Source organism: Fukomys damarensis, unplaced genomic scaffold, assembly GCF_012274545.1.
Source record: "Fukomys damarensis isolate Sample0158 unplaced genomic scaffold, DMR_v1.0_HiC HiC_scaffold_22, whole genome shotgun sequence".
NCBI classification, from domain to species: domain Eukaryota; kingdom Metazoa; phylum Chordata; class Mammalia; order Rodentia; family Bathyergidae; genus Fukomys; species Fukomys damarensis.
The window spans coordinates 21,860,655-21,877,823 of NW_022900934.1; the positions used below are offsets into that span (position 1 = coordinate 21,860,655).

Here is a 17,169-nt window from a genome sequence, read left to right on the forward strand (position 1 = left end):
AGTTTTTTTTTTTTTTTTTTTTTTTTTTTTTTTTTTTTTTTTTAGCAGTACCAGAGATCATACTCAGGACTTTCTGCTTGTCGCCCCTGCACTAAATCCTCGGTCCAGGATCTTCAATATTTTTAGCTCTTTATATATTCTAGATATTAGTCCTCTGCCAAAGGAGTAGCTGGCAATTTTTTTCCCACTCTGTAGGTTGTGTCTTCACTTTATTGGTCACTTCCTTTGCTGTGCAAATACTTTTTAGTTAATATAATCCCATTTGTTACTTCTTGTGCGGTTAGGGTTCTGTCCAGAAAGTTCTTCCCTATGCCTATGTCTTCCAGAGCTCTATCTATTTTATCTTTCAGCATATTGTTTCTGTTTAATATTGATTTTTTCTTAGTACGTGGTGAAAGAAATGGACCTAGATTCAGTCTTCTGCATGTTTATAGCAGGTTTTCCAGCACCATTTGTTAAAGAGCCTAACTTCCTCCCTCCAGCATATGCTTGACCCCTTTCTCAAAGACCAAATGGCTGAATGTACCTGTGGTTTTGAGTGTATAAGGGCAGATATTGAAGTGATACTTCTACTGCCAAGGAATACCAAAGATCACCAGCAAACCACCAGAAGCTGGGAAAGAATCATGATACAGATTCCTTGCAGCACTTAGAAGGTGCCCACAGACACCTTCATTTCAGATTTCCAGCCTACAGAACTGTGATAAAATAAATATCTGTTGATTATGCCAGTTGGTATACTATGTACTTTGTCATAGGGCAGCCTTGGCATACTCATATAGGTGAACAGGTACTTAAAAACTTATTATTCTCTGCAGTCAAATATAAAAGTTCCCCTGGTGTGGCTGCTTCAGGCATAACTACTCTCCCACTTTCTGGAGGCTTCTGGAAATTGCCAGCTGACTTTTGCTTATCCCTGTGCCCTGCATGGCTCCATTAGCAGCACCACAGCACAGTGGAGAACTCTGTGGCATGCTTGTTCCTACCCATAACATCTATGCATTATGAAGGAGAAAAAGGTGAAATTTCTGCTATAAATACATTTCTAAAGTAGCTTAACATATGACAGCATGAGGCAGTTTTGTAAGTATTAATTATAGCTGCCATTTATTATGTATTCACTACATGCCAGACATTTTATGCATGTCAATATTCTCTCCCCAGTGAACATATAAAATTAGTATTATTATTATTCCCATTCACATGTGAAGAAATCTAGGACTAGGAAGGTTAGCAACTTCGCCAAGGCCACAAACTGTGCCTATGCATGTCCGTTACACAACCTGACCAACTCGTGCAAATTAGACAAATGCTACAGATACCCGTGCTTGTGGAAGACCCCCCCAGGCCAGGCTTAGAGTAGGCTGCAGTATGGAGCAGCCACCCCCCCCCATAATTGGCTACAACATATTCAGAGCCAGACCAACACCTGCGTGACTCACAGGAGGATGTCGAATGCGATAACATACCCACCCCCTGCTGCTATGACAGAGACCTAAATCCTGGTCTGTGAAGTTGCCAGGCTCCTGAGTGAGAGAACATTGTGGCTGAGGACTGTGTGGCTCCAAACTACTTTCCATTCCTAGAGCTACCCCTCCCTTAATTGTTTTAGTGCTTACTAGTTAACCACAACCCACCTTTGATCTCTTCCGCTCTTTTCACAAGAATGCCTTATCCCCCTTTTACAAGCCCTGCCTGTGTCAGCTGATATCACTGGATGCCACACATATCCCCCTGCCCTGTTTTACTCACGCTTGTATAATCAATAAATACCAGCAGTCCTAGTTGCTTGGGGTCCTCACCACATGCTCGGCATGGTTCATCCCAGTTCCCCATTTTGCTGTGAATTTTTATGTCTTATCACCTTGCAGAAGATCAAGACTCTTGGCCAGGGTCCTCAATATGTGCTGTAGAAAAAGAGGAGGAATCAGGAGAGACCACGCCATCTGGGAAGGCTTCATGAGGGAAATGGCTCCATATAGGTCCTGTTTGATAGACTGTACAGTAAGTCCCTGACTTACAGACACTTGAATTGCGAAATTTCACAGGGTTCATATAAGACTCACTTCGTTGGATTTACGAACGAATCTGATTTACAAACATTATCTTGGAATGGAACTGAGTCATACACCAGGGACTTACTGTATCTGGATAAGAGAAAAGGTGCAAAACTCACTTTACATCTCCCAGTCTTTGCCTTTATTGGTCTCTCTGCCTGGAATACACCCTTCTTCTGACTCTTCACAAGACATGCTCACTTTCATCCCTTAGGGCTCAGCCCAAGTTTCAGCTTTTTAGAAAAGGCTTCACTACATGGTGATACACACCTGTAATCTCAGCTCTGGAAGGTTGATCTAGGAGAATCAGAAGTGCCTGGGCAACTTAGTGACTTAGTGAGACCCTGTCTCAAATTTTTTAAAAAAGGGGGGCTGGGGCTGTAGCTCTGTGTGAAGGCTCTCAGTTCAATGCCCAGTAATACACAACTGTAATATAAAAAGTGCAATCACCTAGGGACCACCAGGCTGTAAAAAGCCCATGCCACATGCACCAGACTTGAGCATGAGGAAGTCATCTCAGGGAAGTGAGATGTGCCCAAAAACCAAGATGGTAGAATGTGAAGTTTAGAATCTTGGTGGTAGGCAGTATTTGTTGTACAATTCTTTTGACATTTACAAAAAAGAAAAATATGACATTTTTCATTATGAAATTTTGTGACAGTTTCATCTTGGAAGTGGATTCTTCAGTGCTAGACACCTCAGCAGGCACCAGATAGAGCAGAGATGGAGCCCCAGCCTGATCTTTCTCAAACTCCTGACCCACAAAACCATGAGGGACATAAATGTGTGCTTTAAGCCTGTAAATCTGGGAGGCTAGATAGCAGAAACCCTCTCTCTAAGTAAATCTCCCTTAGTTTACAGGCTCCTGCCTATGTCTTTTTTCTTTATTTCTTTTTTGTTCCTACATTAAGAATTAAAACCAGGGCAATATGCATGCTAGGCAGCACTCTACCACTGAGCTACATCCCTAGCCTTCTGCTCTTGTCTTGTCTTTTTTTTTTTTTTGTATAAGTGATCAAACTCGGGACCTTGCAGTGCCACTGAGCTAAATCCCTAGCCTTTGCTCGTGTTTTTTATAGCAGTTCTCACAATTTGGAATTTTCCTGTTTGCTTAGTGTGTGTGTGTGTGTGTGTGTGTGTGTTGATGGTGGTACTGGGGATCGAACCCAGGGATTGAGCTACATCCCACACTGGTTGATTGATTGATTGGTGTTTTTATTTTCTTTATTATGAGGATCTGTCTCACTAAATCACCAAGTTGCAAGACTGGGCTTGAACCAACTTTCAGGGTTCCCATTGGCTCCTTTGCACCTTAGGCTCAGCTCTGGCTGAAATCAAGAACTCTTTGGGCCTCCTGGGGCCTCAGAGCAGATCATCAACTTTGCTTGTTCAAAGGCACAGGCAGGGCTCACCCTCCCCACCCACTGTGGCCGAGTCCAGAACTTCCTCTCCTTGAAGTGCCTCAGTCACCAAAGCAGCACAAACTCCATGCACGCCCAACATCTGCTTGGTATTAATTACCTCCACATTTATTAAGTGTCCCATTAAACTTGGCTCTGACAGCACAGTTGGCTCCCTGGGTTAAATCCACGCTAAATATTCAATTATACAAATTATACACAGTGCAAGCAGAATCATATTTGGCAGAGATTAGCTCACTTGCTCTGCGAAGGCACTTTTCCAGCTGAATAACAATGGTGTCTTTTAATTGTATAGTGTTTTCCTCTTGAGGGACTTTAGGCTGGACCATCTCCCAGAGGGAGACAGAAACTGGATGTCCTCATCTCCATTTTGTAGTTGGATGAACTCATTAAAGAATGCTTACCCTAACCACACATCCTGGAATCTTACTCTTCCTGCAGGGCCCAACTTAAATTGCCTCCACCTTAAAGCTTTCTGGGTTCCCCCACCAGAATTTCCAGGCAGCCCTTGACCCTGAGAGGAGCTCGGGCCTAAGAAGAACATCTGAGCCCTCACTGCACACAGAGTCTGTGATGGATATGTGACCTGCACTCAGTCACTCCATTCTCCCAGCAAACCTGAAGGGTATTCCTATTTCACATGTAAAGAGACTGAGACAGAGGGGCCAAGTGATGGGTTTAGGGTTAGTTGTATACCAATAAATGCTGCATCCAGGACTAAAACCAGCTTGCCAACTCCACTGTCTTTCCCACAACAATCCTGGTTCATTCATTCATTCAAGTTATTCACTGAGTACCTATTACACACCCAGGACTTATTAGGAGAATAGTACTGCTAGGTATGCAGGAGTGAAGAAAACATGGTCTGTGCTCTAACAAGAAATTGTCATCTATCAAAGAAGACAGGCTTAAAATACTTCCACAGAGATTAATTAAAAATCAAGCATTGGGTAATATTAGTAAAATTTAACTGAACTAGATAAGGCAAGAGTAAGAAAAGCAAAAAAATCAGATCTCTGGATGGCCCTTTATTGTAATTCAGGAGTCAGTAATTCTTTCTTTTGTCTTATATTTTGCAGCTAAGTAACACCTGAGGATGCCAACATTTCTTTTGGGACCATCCTCATGTCACTTCCATCACTGAATAACAGTTTTTCCAGCTGTAAAATGGAGATGAAAATAGCAAAAGACTATAAGTAACCCATATATCTACCAACAGGAGCCTGCTTGAATGAATGATGATTCCATTTACACCACCGAGTATGCAGTTATTACAAAGTAGGGGGCAGGTACCGCAACACACACCTGTAATCCTAGATACTTGGGAGGCTGAGGCAGGAGGATTATGAGTACAAGACCAGCTCAGGCAAATTAGCAAGACCGTATCTCAAAAAACAATAACGAGAAAAGCACAGGGCAACTTTAAATACTGGAGAAGGATTCCTAAGACATCTCGTGTGAAAGGAGCAGGGTGCAGAGAGATGAGTGTGGAATGCTACCATGAAGGGGAAAAGGGGTAAAGAAGCACCCTTACATGTGCATGGGGTATCTGAACAAGGGTGCATAAGGAACAGGTGAGGGATCACTCCCGGGAGGGGACCTGCTTATAAGGAGACTTTTTTTTTTTTTTTTTTTTTTTTTTTTTTTTTTTTTTTTTTTGGTAAAGGGATCAAACTCGGGTCCTAGTGCTTGCAAGGCAGGCCAAAGGAGACTTACTCTTAACATGTGCCATTTTGTTCCTGTTGACTCTTGCATTCTGTATAGGTACTTTCCCAAAAGGCACATCAATAAATCCAAGGAAAAATTTAATACACCATTTCAATAAGGTAACAATGGAGTAAAATAGCCCTGTGCAAATCAGCCTATCTCCAGGTGTTGCAGTTATTTTCAAAGGTAAGGTCGGATGAAACCGCCTCTTGAAGAATCTCAAACGAATAGAACACATGTTGCTCACAATGAGATGAGAGAGGAATAAGGGGCTGAACAGAGAAAAAGACAAAGGAGGAGGCAACGATGAGAGAAACAAAGAGGCCACGCATAGTTATAATGACCCACAGAGTGAAATTCCACAATCACTTTAGTGCCACTGAGACCCCCAAGGCAGTGGTGCTGCTACCTGCTTCTTTCTAGCTGGCTGCCAAGTTACCATGGTAATGTAATAGTCTGTGACAAATTTATCTTTGATTCTGAAAATATTTTAGAAAAAAACAAACAGTCATAAGCTGCAGATGGGCAACAACGAGCAGAGGTGCCTGTTTGAGAAGAGGCATGAGGTTGACTTCCTGGGCTTGATATTTTCCCTTAAGAACAGGGGCAGTGGGCTGAGAGCAGAACATTAGGAGTCTGAGTGAGTGCTGTCCAAAGTTTCAGGAGTCTAGTTTGATAAAGAATGCTGCACCTTCTTCCCAGTACTTGCTTCAGTAGGTCTGAGGAGGGACATTTCTCCTGAGTCCCGAGGAGGTATGGTTGCTGCTGGTTGGAGTCCACATTTGGAAAACCTCCGCTTTACATGATGTCTGCAGAGCTCTCCAACTCAGGAAGCTGTGAGCTGATGCCCTGGGCATATCTACCCTTCCATTGGCCTCTTCCAGCAACCAGCAGCAAATGAGTGCCAACAGAAGGGCCCCACATGGTAGTCAGGGAGGCAGAGCACATGATGGACGAAGGGCTCTGAGAGTGGAGGTGAGCTCTTCATATAAGCAAGTGCATCGGAAGATTGGTCCATGTTCCAGTTGCCTCTGCCAGAGCTCTCTCATGGGGCCAATTAACCGGGTGTGATGGCCAATAGGATCCACTGGGCCAGAGGAAAGGCAGCTGCCTATCAAGAATGTGGCTGAGCAAGAGCTGACTGGAGAGGATGTGAAAACGACAGAAGCCAAATCTTCAGGCACCATAAATGACCTCAGTGAGATCCCGATTCTCCACAGAAATAGGCAGGCAGCCAAGACAGAACACCCCATGCAACACACAGAGCAGCTGAGTAAGAATGTAGATAGCTGGGAGAAAGCGCAATATTAATGACAAGATCTCCTAATGCAGGATTTCTTGTGCATTCAACACATGTTTATAGAGTACCACCATGTGCCAGGTGCTACGGTGGAGAAGCTCAATTGGGGGTCATGTGCAAGATCTGACCCGGCATTTATGGCGCTTGCTTTTAGGTAAAAGCAGACAGCTGTTATTCAAAGAGTCATGCGACTTAATTGTGCTGGAGTATAGAAGTAAATAATCTTTTATAATTATATATATAATATATATATATACACGTATATATGATGCTTAAATATTTAGAGGTAAAGGGGAAAGATGTGTGAAAATTATTTTAAGTGGTTCAGAGAAAAAATATACATATTATCTATATATGTATAATCTATAGCGAGACAGTAACAAAATGTCAGCAATTGGAGAATCCAAACAAATAGCATATGGGAGTTCTTTGTATTATTCTTGTAACTTTTCTGAGAGCTTGAAGCTATTACAAGTAGAAATTATATAAGAACCACAGAAATACACAGCGAGCACTATTTTTTAAAAGTGTGCAGTGGTGCAAGGACCTAAATTGGACTGGTTTGTACAAAATGGGGAGGTCAAAGAGGGCTTCCTGGAGGTGGCATTTTTGTGCTGAAGTTTTAGCAGATATGACAGGTGTTGGTGAATTACAGAAAAGGACTCAGCTGGTGGAAAGTGTGTGGTGGGAGATAAGAGAGCACAATGGAGGAACAGAAGAAAAATCTCAGCAGCTGGGCCAGAGAAGCACCCTGTCCTCTCCTTCATGTATAATGGCAGAACCAGTCAGAGGCGGGGCTTCTGGAAAGCCCATTCTAGTCCAGGATGGTGCCTCTTTGTTTCATTTCTCTTCTATTCTACTCTGGCTCCCCTCCAACCTCAGTTTTATTTTTAAATTTTTTTATTTTTTTGCTATTGCAAGTACTAGGGACTGAATTCAGGGCTTTCAAAATAAGTAATACGCCCAATCCTTTAAGTTTTTTGGAGTTTTGTTTGTTTGTTGTTTTGGGGGGTTAGGATCTTGTCTTGCTTAATCACAGATTTCCCAGGCTAGGTTTGGGTTTTTTTGTTTGTGTTTGTTTTGTTTTTTAGAGACAGGGTCTTACTATGTAGTTGAGACTGACCTGGAACTCACTATGTAGCCCAGGCTGCTCTCCAACCCACAGCGATCCTCCGGCCTCATCCTCCTGAGTGCTGGAATTTCAGGCATGCGCCACCACGCCCCGGCTCCCAGGCTAGGCCTGAGCTTGCAGTCCTCCTGCCTCGCCCTCCCCAAATGCAGGGATTTCAGATGTGCACCACTGCACCTGGCTCCAGCCTCAGTTCTTAAGGCTCCACTCAAATGCAGCTCCCAGGAGCCCAGCAACATTTGCAATTTGATCTATGGGCTTATCGCAGCCCCTTCTCTTTAACTCCATCTCAGCCCCAAGTCCCTGTGTAAGACTTGGATAAACTAAAGTGACTCCATGTTAATAGGCCAGACAGTGCTTCTTCATATGCTAATTGCTAACTTGGCTAACAGCCCACCCAGGGGCAAATGGTATGACAAAAGGTGACTCTAGAACATTTCCTGCATAAGATAAACAATGTGTCTGGAGTCTTGTTCTGTGAATTCCCTGACTCTTTGTTTAGTAAAACCTTATAAAAAGTACCTCAGACCCTGAGCAGTAGCCTCTCTGAGCTACCTGGCTCCGTGAGTGCCGTCTGGCCAGACTAATAAAGGTCCATTTACCATCGAGCCTGGTGTGTTCCCTCCTGGGTTTCTCGTTTCTCCATCTAGCTCCCAGAGCCTCGCTGGGTGTTAGGCCCAGCATCGTGGAGGCCTTTTTGGCTGTTCACGGCTTTCAGAAGTAAGGCCCTGGGTCTTGCCTCCGGAGCCATCGTTGGGGTACAGGACCCAACATCGTGGAGGCCCTTTCGGCTGCTCACACTCCATGGAGTGGAAGTGAGACTTTAAGTCTTACACCATCAATTCCTCTACCTGCCAAAGAAGAAAAAAAAAAAAAAAAAAGAAAAAGTTGAGCTGTCATTTCAACTTATTTGTACAATTTGCTTCCCGAGCCTCGGGCAACCAAGTCCAACCTTGGGTCGTTCTGCACAGCTCCGTGTGCTCTCCCCTCCACAGCCGATGTCCCAAAGAGCTGGGAGTCTGCCAAATACATCTCTGAGTGATTGTGAAGTACAGACCTACATAATAAACACACCGCATCTCCATGATACCCTTGGTTTAGATTATCTAAGCATTCTGCAGATGCAGTGTAGCATGGAGTAAATCCCAATAATGCTTTCTAGATCCCAGGAGAGAAACACCTTTTTTGATACTGGGGGTTGAACCAAAAGGCCTTTGCACTGAGCTATGTAGCCAGTTCTGTTTTATTATTTGTTTTAAGGTGTGGTCTTGCTAATTGCCCAGGCTGGCCTCAAACTTGCAATCCTCCTGCCTCTGCCTCCCAGAGAGCTGGGATGTTTCCTTTTATTAATTAGGCAATTTTTCACATCAGAGAACTCAGTTTAAAAGAACTATGAAGTCTTGTGGCCTAACATCTTCATTTTACAGAATTAACTCGCCCACAGTCACAGAGCAAGTTCATAAGGGAATTGGGCTTAGAAATAAGGTTTCCTGGAGGCCAGTAGACAGATTCATGCTGACCAGTTAAACAAATGTACAGGACCTCCCAGGAAACTAACATGTTCTGATCAGTGTCCGTGTCGTTAACAGTCTTTATCTATAAAGTGAGCAATTTAGAAAGCCTTAGTGAAAAGTGAATCCCCAGAATCTGTCTTCTTGCATTTAGCAACTCTATATTGTGTCATTTTTATCTGTTTGGTTTTACTTTAGACCTGGTTCTGATTTTACATTTATGACTAAAGACCGGAGGGTGAGGAAAGGGGAGGTCAGAAAGGAAAATCTTTACTTTTGCATTCTGCAAACCTTTCCACACTTTTCCCCCTCTTTGTAACATTTCCTTTCGAGAGCCCCACAAGCTTCTCAAATCTGCATTTCCAATCCCCTGTTCACCTTGGCTGTAATTATCCTGGGGAAATTTAAATTCCTTATCATGATTTGTGACAATACCAGCTCAAGCTAAGCAAGCCTCACTTCCATTCTGAGATCTGTCAAATTCGAATTGCCCTCAGTAGTTTCCCTTAATAGGAATTATTGTTAGAATTTTTTAAGGGGCAGTAATGAGATTGTGGCTATGTTAAAGAAAAAACCCTCGGGCTGGGGATTTAGCTCAGTGGATCAGCTGCCTGCTTTGCAAACGCAAGTTCCTGACTTTGATTTCCGGTACCCCAAAAAGAAAAGAAAAACCCCTTATCTTTTTTGAAATATTCATGGATGAAATGATATGAAGTCTGGGATTTTCTTCAAAATATTCTAAGAGAGATCATAAAGAACACGCTCAGTGGGTGTGGTGGCGCACGCCTGTAATCCCAGCACTCAGGAAGCTGAGGCAGAAGGATCACTGTGAGTTTGAGACCAGCCTGGGCTACATAGTGAGTTCCAGGTCAGTCTCAATTATATAGTGAGACCCTGTCTCAAAAAAAAAAAAAAAAAAAAAGAACATGCTCTCTAATGGAATATGTTAGTCTCCACTGCCTTTAGACTTTTTTTTTTCTTCAGTGCTGGAGATCAAACCCAGAGCCTCATGCAAGCAGATAAGTGCTCAGCCACTGAGCTGTGACTCTAGCCCACTTGCAAGTTCTCTTTTCAGCCTCTTCCTCACCTCCATCTTCCCTCTACCCTGTCTCTGAATCTGTTTGCTTTGTGCCTGTGGACAGGATTCTGATCCTGGAAACTCAGCAGAGAAGTGAAAATGGTCACTGGAACCAGGAAGCCTAGGTGCAAAATCCACCTCCCCACTGGTGAGCGCAGGGTCTGTGGACAAGCCACTGATTCATCTGAGGCCATTTCTCCATCTGCAAAACTAAGAAGACAAACTGACAGCAGCTAACAGCTACTTTTCTAATGGGTTCTTCTTGTCTTGTTTTTCTAACTCTGCTGCCATCTGATTGAAGGTGCAAATAACCATTCTAAGGTCCCCATTCCCCAAGACCCCTTAGCTCTTCAAGGGCTCAGCCCGCTGTCCAAGCTCCAGGCCAGATGCCTGGAGGTGCCAACTCCTAAGAACTCAACATATGCAAAGCAGAGCTATGGTTCCTTCTCTCAGCAAGCCCCTCCAGGTATCCCGATCATCCACATAGCCCCTATCTGGGTTGTAACGTCCCCTTCTTTCACCTCCCTCTTGAGCTACTTCAGGCAGAGTTCCCATCTTCCAGAGCTTGCCTGGAGGTGCTCCCTGCCGCCTCCCTGGCTCAGGCCCTGGGGACTACTGGCCTAGCCAGCTGTAAAAGCTTCCCAGCTGGGCTCCCTCCTTCTACCTCTGCTCTCCATTCCTCCCTTCAGGCTGCTGGCAACACTCTCCAACCAGAATAACCCTTCCTGACCTTGCAAGCCTCCTGTGGCTTCTCTCCACTGAGAGCAGAAACAGGCCAAATACCTTCCTGTGGCATTTGACACCCTGCACAGCTTGCCCTTAGTGCGTTGCTGCGGAATCATCCGCATTTCCTGCTCATGAAGCCACAGGCCTGGGGTTCTCAGTCTGTGGTCCCTCACACCTGTGTTGGAATCACTTGGGCACTTGACTGAAACTCCAGCGTCCTGGAGCCTACTAGAGATGCCCGAACTTGGGGTCCAGCTTTGAGGCAAGTGAAGAACTGAGGACCCCATCCACACTGAGTGCTTCTCCAGGACCCCAGGTGACTGCCAATTCTCTGCAAAGCCTTTTCTGTTGGCTGGCAGAGCAACCCCCACAACTCTGTTCCTGCAGCACCTTGGGTGCACCTCTATTAAAGACCCTGCATACCAATGGTGTGTAATTATTTGCTTGCCTGTGACCTGCCTGCCTAGCTAGAAAGAAATCTCCACCAAAGCAAGCTGACAGAATGCCTGCAGCCCCTAACACAGTGAATAGTACATAGCGAGCACTTGATAGATATTAGTCCCTTTGGTTGTCTTACTCTCTCATGGCTTCTGAATGCCAAACACAGTGCTTTGCACCAGCAGGTATTATTACATAGATGTCTGACGGACAGATTATCAAAGGATGGTTAAAAGCGTGAATGAATGATGAAATGTGCTAATAAATTAATAATGACTTTTCATCATGCATTCATATTCTGGAATGTTTGTGCATACCTGGGGCCATCTCCAAACTGAAGGACTTGTAAATGGAGTCCAAGGTCAGATGGGAGCTTGGGACACTTTGCTGCAGGTTTACAGGTGAAATCACCACACTGAAGTTCTAATGTTAATTTTTAAATTGTCACTCTCAAGCTAGGTGTGATGGTGCACACCTGTAATTCCAGCACGCTGGGAGACTGAGGCAGGAGGATCAGAAGTTCAAGCTCTAGGCTGGGGATGTATCTCAGTGGTGCCTAGCAAGCACAAGGTCCTGAGCTGGATCTCTGGTTCTGAAAAAAAAAAAAAAGAAGAAGAAAGAGGAGGAGGAGGAGTAGTTCAAGCTCTGCTTGGGCAACTTTGTGAAACTCTGTCTCAAAATAAAAAATGTAAAAGCCAGGGGATATAGCTCAGTGTGAAGGTCCTGGGTTCAATCCCCAACACCAGACAAAACAAACAAAAAGTATTACCCTGAAGAGTGCATGTGAAAAGCGCAGTGCCATCTTCCATCATAGCCACCCTGCCATTGTCCAGGAAGTCCTTACCTGTCACAGTTACCCTTCCACCTTGCAGGACCCACAGAAGCCCTGCTACGGCTGCATGATGGGAAATCTGCTATTTGTTGTAGGGAGGACAGAAGTCAGCCTTAGGATGCTGAGGCTGGGGCAGCAGCACTTCAAGGCTGGAGAGTTTGACACCCATTCCAACCTTGGCTTCCCCACTACCGTGTGAGGCTGGACAAAGCACACAACATCTCCAGGATTCAGCTCCTTCCATTGAACGCTTTGTGTTCTGACCTCTATGGGAGCTGAATGAGATCATGTATGTTATATGACCAACAGCACATGGATGTTACTGCTATGCTGCTGTAATTCAGGACTACTGGGTTCCTGTAAGTAACCGGGTCCTGGTGACTGGGCTGACTCGGGATGATAGGAGTAGAGCAGGGAGCCAAGCCTCAGTTATAAATTCAGGATTTGGGATTTAGAGGAGAGAACAGAAGCAGCCACAGGGAGCCAGCAGCTGGGTGTGGCTGGGCCAGGGACCAAACTCCATTCTGCTCTTCAGCTAGGGGTTCAGGGATTCTTTCTCATGGTGGGGGGAAATGGGGAGGCTGCGAGCCTGGGGCCCCACAGTTTGGCTTCCTGTCTAGGGGAGGACTCTCTGGCCCTAAGTCTGGAGCCCAGGTTTACTGCACTCGGGTTACGGGGGTTCCCTTAATGCTGTGCCCACAGCAGGGAAGTGAGGACCTAACCCAACACTGACATTTCATTCTCATTTCAGATGGGAAACTGGAAACCAGAGCCCCAGACAGGCCTTGGTTACAGAAAAACAATGAGAACTTCCTATGGCTGTGTCGGCAGGTCTGGTTGTCACCAAGATCCTCTAATTCAGAGACTCCCAACAGACACTTCCTCATTTCTGGAGCACCTTCCTGTGCCATGAGCCAGGCCAGGTTGAGGAGCTTTCTCCTTTGTGCTTTGTCCTGTGGATCCTGAGGCAAGGGCTGGGCTGGGGATCACACAGCCTCCCCTACCTGGAAACATAGCTGAGAACCCGAGGCAGGAACTGGAAAGAGGAAGATGGGGTCTTGAGGAGGAAAGAGTGGTATGACAGACCCGCCTGGACTCCTTAGCGCTCTCAGGACTTCACCGCAAACAAAGGGGAACTCTGTTATCGGGAGCAAAACCTGAACCACCAACGCCTGGAGAACAGCGACATCTCCCGGCTGCCTGCAGCCAGGATGCTCATCCCTGGCCAGAGCCGAGGGGCCATTCTAAAACCATCTGGGACGCCTGACACCTTTAGTATCCCGTAATAAAGCAGTTTCAGCATCTGATGCCACTGATCTCAAGTGGAGCCTGAGACTCTATACTTTTAACAAGCCCCAGTGTTACTGATGCTGCTGGTATATGGATCACACTGATTAGAACACTTTAGGGGAGGGTCCCGATTTAGCTCAGTGGTTCCAGTGCCTGCCTCCTAAGCACAAGGCCCTGAGTTTGATCCTCATAACCAAAAACAAACAAACAAACAAAAGAACACTTTAGGGGACCAAAGATGAATCAGACTTTTGTTCCAAGCATCCAGAGGACCCCAGGGACAGAGACAATTGTCCACATGTAAAATCACTGTTTAATTGAGCAGATGGACTTCAAAGGTGTTGGTTTGTTTCATTTTTTATGGTTCTGGGGACTGAGCCCAGAACCTCATGTATGCTAGACAAGCATTCTAACACTGAGCTGTGCACCTAACCCTTTAACAATTTTTATTTTGAGATAAATTTTATGGTATTTTAAATTGTCCAGGCTGGCCTTGAACTTTCAATCCCCGCCTCAGCCTCACAAGTAGCTATGATTATTAGCATGCACCCCCATGTCTGAAGGGGAAGTTTCCTGAAGGATCCACGGGGGCAGCCTCCCTATGGCAGCGTGCTTGGTACCTGCATCACGTCTGCCCACCCAAAAAGCAACCTGGTGAACATCCGTAATTAACCTGGGGAAACTGTTACTCATCAGTGTAGCATTTCCAAGCTCCCAAATTACTTCACTGACTCCCTAAATACAGCCTACTTCACCTCACAAAAGAATTCTTCTAATGGCCTCCTCAAACAGACTTTTCCTTAAAGAGGTGCGCTTTTGAACTGCCAACTTCAGATCCTTCCACTCTGTAGGTCCAAGTAGAACAAGAGAACCGACCAGCCCAGCCTCATTTTACAAAACAGGAAACTGAGGTCCAGGAAACTTGGGTGACTGCCTGAGGCCACCAAGCAAGATCACACCACCGAACCCTGGTTGCCTCACTCTGAGAGCACACTTGAGCACCCATGTAGCACCTACTGCTGACGACTCCAAAAACGTGGGCCCAGGAGCGCAGGGGGAGGGTCACATCTGGGGTCTGGGCCTTCCCCTCCCCCTCCCCGCACAGTGGCCTTGGGCTGGGAAGGCTCCCACAATCCAGGGAGGGTGGTGAAAGCAGCTTTTACAAAGCAGGGTCTGAGCCTCGAAGACAGGCCCCTTTGTCACTTGCTCCCCACCCCAAGCCTGCAGCCTTCAGTGCCCCCAGTTTGAATGGCTGGCTCGCACACACTGGAAATTTGCAACACAAATACGGGGTTTGTCTCTCCCCTCTCGGAGGCAGCGCTAAGTCTCTGTCCCAGCCTTTTAGAACCTTTTAAAGCCTTCCTTTCTGTGGGCATTTTCTTTCCTCAGTTCAAGCTCCCAGCCCCTAGACACAGACACGGTCGCTAATTAACACTGGGTTTAAACACGTCCTGAGAAAGAGCCCAGCAGCAGCAGGCGAGCAAGGGGTTCTCTCACCACCTCCCAGAGGACACAGCTGGGCCAGGCAGCTGGTGGGAATCAGTGGGGGAGCTGGGCTCTTATTCTCAGGCCTCCTTCTGGTTCCCCCTCCCCATCCTGTTTCTTGGTGGGCTCGAGAACTCACTGCAAATAAGCTTGTCATCAAGATGGCCCTCACCTCTCCCCTGCCAAGCTGCCTTGGCTTTCGGAGCTCAGCTTTGGTCAGAAACTGTAATAACAGCTACCACTTGCCAAGACAGTAGGTACCAGATGCGAGCATGCTTCCGATTCTCACAGCTCATTCTTTCTCATCTCCATTATGTGAGTGTGGGAACCAAGGCTCAGAGAGAGCAGGGCCTTGTCTGCAGTCACGCAGCTTGCAAGTGGCAGAGCTGGGTTTCACCTCTAAATCCTTGTACCGCATAAACTGATATACATGTTTCAGGCTTCTCTCCCAGTTCCTGTCTGATGATGCACTCCCTGTTTTCCATAATTTCTCTTTTTTCCTACTCTTGGTGATGGTGGGGGGCGGCTTACAAGAGATTGAACCTAGGGCCTTTGCACTGAGCTACATCCCTACTTTTCTTTTTTTCTTTTTCTTCTTTTGGCAGGGTCTTGCTTAGATGTCTAAGTTGCTCAGGCTGAGCTCGAACTTGCAATCCTCCTGCTTTAATCTCCCACAGTGCTAGAATTACAGGTGTTTGTTTTAGATCATTTGTGTTGTATCCCTCTCTGGACCTAACTGCCAGGTGCAATTATTTAGCTTCTTCTCTGTCTGCCTTCCTAAGCTTTTTGAAAACAAACATTATATCCACACACTACCGTCCTCGTGTTTTCATTGTGCCCAAGAAAAATGTTATGCAGAGGAAGAGTCCCACCTACTCCTAATGGCAGAAATGGGACCAGGCCCTCAGGGGGAACAGCTAACCCAGTGAGCTCTATGGGGGCCTGATTAAGTGTTTCACAGGAGTTTGTGAGATGAGGAAATAAATGCTCATTAAAAACTGATGCGCTGGGCACACTGGCGCAAGCCTGTAATTTTCCAGCTACTCAGGAGGCTGAGGCAGGAGAACTACAAGTTCAAGGTCAGCCTGGGCAACTTGGCAAGACCTTGCTTCAGAATTTAAAAAAAAAATTTTTTAAAAAGGCACTGTAGCTTGGCGGTAGAGGACTTGCCTGGCATGTTCAAGACCCTGGGTTCAATCTTCAGTATCACCAAAATACACAAAATCAAACCCTGACAGGGTAGCCCTCCACCACTGCTGGTGGGAAAGTTGGTGGTAAGACCACTGGGAAAGAGAAATTGGCAATTTTGTAAAAAGTTAAAGGTTTGCTTTTCTTCAACTCAGGAATTTTGCTCCTAGGTACCCACGCCAGGGAAACAAAAATGTGGATTTTCACAAGGTCTTATACTCAAAGACTCATAGCAGCATTATCCCTAAGTGTCCACAGCTAGAATTTTACCTAAGTGTCCATCAAGGCAAAGGGGCAAAATGTTATGTGTGCAGCCACACGATGAAGTAAAGGAATACGTGTATCCTCAATCCCAATAATACTCCGCTAAAGAAGCCTAACACCAAAAAGTATCTACCGTATGTTTCCATTTATAATGAATTTCCCAGCAAAGGGAAAACCACGGAGGCAGGAAGCAGATTGTGATTCCTTGGGTCTGAGGGTGGGAGTGGAGACTGACAGTAAATGGGTCAGAGAGAACTTTTGCGGTGGTGAAGCGTGTCAAAACAGGATAGTGGTGATGGTGGTGCGGGTGCACATATCTATGAAAGCCCATGGAAACGTAGTCTTAAACACACGCGCTAAGGCTAGGTATGTAGCTCAGCGGGGCAACGTTTGCAGAGAATTCACACACACACACACACACACACACACACACACACTCAAGTATTAGAAGAGCTGGTAGGTCAAGAACCATGCTAGGATAACTGTAGCTTGATAATGGTCACAATTTGGAAGTGAGACTATTGTTCAACTTCTAGAATACCACTGACGACTCCATCACCGTGTAACCTTGCTGTGCCTCTGTTGCCTCATTTATTGCAATGATAGCAGTGATAGCAATGACGGCAAGAACAGCAACGATACACACTGATTTGCAGAGCTTACTCTATGCCACCCTTTGCCTTATCCGCTATCACAGTAGGCCAACAGCTTCATGAGGTGAGCTCCCACGGCTCCCATTTTAC

At 45.7% G+C, this 17,169-nt stretch overlaps 1 long non-coding RNA gene across 2 annotated transcripts in view; it reads left to right on the forward strand.

Annotated features, from left to right (window-relative positions):
- LOC104873382 overlaps positions 1-13,487 on the forward strand; it is a 15,078-nt gene extending 1,591 nt beyond the window's left edge. The window contains exons 2-6 of one of the 2 annotated variants that reach the window (XR_783449.1): positions 4,558-4,767; positions 5,243-5,371; positions 10,893-11,245; positions 12,295-12,558; positions 12,951-13,487. This is a non-coding gene — a long non-coding RNA (uncharacterized LOC104873382). The remainder of the gene's footprint in view (positions 1-4,557; positions 4,768-5,242; positions 5,372-10,892; positions 11,246-12,294; positions 12,559-12,950) is intronic. The other variant, XR_783450.1, reaches the window with a different exon arrangement.
- Positions 13,488-17,169: the final 3,682 nt, after the last annotated feature.